The 1,401-nt window shown below is 43.4% G+C and overlaps 1 protein-coding gene across 3 annotated transcripts in view; it reads left to right on the top strand.

Moving 5' to 3' along the window:
• Positions 1–1,401, top strand: part of KIF27 (kinesin family member 27) — a 147,193-nt gene that overhangs the window by 55,065 nt on the left and 90,727 nt on the right. The gene's annotated exons all lie outside the window — the stretch shown is intronic.

Raw genomic sequence — 1,401 nt, 5'->3', positions numbered from 1 at the left:
GCCCTGAGGTCACAGGGCTGTGGTGGGGGTTGAGATGTGTGGTTGTGGAGCTGCAAGGGGGAGTGGGGGAAGGGGAGGAAAGCAAGGGACTAGGGGGCAAGGAGCGCAGGGGTTGGACACTATCACCAAGAGGTCGGGACGGGGCTTGGGCGCTGCTGGGGGTTTATGCAGCAGCACCCTGTGTGTTAAGGATCACACAGGTGTGGGTTGCAGGGGGGTCACACAGTGTCCGGTAGTCTTCGTTCCTCTCGGGTCTCACAGTCTTCGCTCCTCTGGAGTTCCACGGTAGGTGGCTGGCTGTTGTTCTTCCCAGGTCTCTTCCAGGTCCCTCTAGCGGCGTTCCCCCGTCTCATGGCGGCGTTCCCACATCTGGCGGCGGCGTTCCCCCGTCTGATTCTTCTTTTTTATGTATACTTTTTTGCTTGATCTTAAAATTAACAGATCAAGTAAAAACTGTTAACTCTTCTTAAGCTTGCAGTACAAATATGAATACTGATTGTAAGAGATGATCATAGGGATTGAGAAGTGAAAACAACATTAAAACCCTGGCAGGGAGATTCTCACGTTTTAAACCACTTTACTATTTTGCTCAGCTAATTAGAAATCATTATATCATTGCCTTTAATTTTAGGTACTAAAGCTTTGCAGTGAAAAGAACTCATTAATAATAAGAATAAACACATGAGTACTAGAACACATGAATAAGAAGAATAGATATGACTGAACAGATGGCCACATCCGTATATTATATTGATTTCCAAGGTACTAAAAGTGGCTCATGCTAAAAAAGTTGCTTTGGGAAACCTTATGGAGACCAGTTCTACTCTAATAGACTTGAGGTTACCAGGAATGGAATCACTTTGATCACAGCTTTTTTTTCTTCCATGTTATTGCTTTAAATAAAGAAAATAAAATCAATCCTTTAAGAAAAGAAAAAAGAAACAGATGCTGCCCTGGTTGTGCTCACCAAGGTTGTACCAAGAAACCTGGAGGACAACCACAAGGCCAACTGACTGAAAGAGATCTATATTTGTTTCTATTCCAAAGAAAGGTGATCAGATGGAGTGTGGAAATTATCAAACAGTATTATTTTTTTCTATAATTTTATTAATTTTCATACACATTTACAGAGATTTTGGGTTTCCATTCATTCACCGCTGCACCATTCTCTCTACCCTCCTCCCAGTTTGTTCTTCTTCCTCCGCCATCCGAATGTCTGTTTTAACTGTCCTATTGCCACAGTGCTTGTCAAAATCAGTTCTGATTAATCTTCTTTGTCAGTGTGTCCTTTGCCATTCCCTACCACTCCTCCCTGAGAGAGACTTCACCCTGAGTCATAAGGAAAAGGGGATGGCGTATTCTCTTAGCTACTTCCTGCTGAAAAGGGATGCTGTGGGTTTC

This window comes from Elephantulus edwardii, unplaced genomic scaffold (assembly GCF_000299155.1).
Source record: "Elephantulus edwardii isolate Elephantulus edwardi_28Jun2011 unplaced genomic scaffold, EleEdw1.0 scaffold00353, whole genome shotgun sequence".
Lineage (NCBI taxonomy): Eukaryota > Metazoa > Chordata > Mammalia > Macroscelidea > Macroscelididae > Elephantulus > Elephantulus edwardii.
This window is presented reverse-complemented; position numbering and strand designations above follow the sequence as displayed.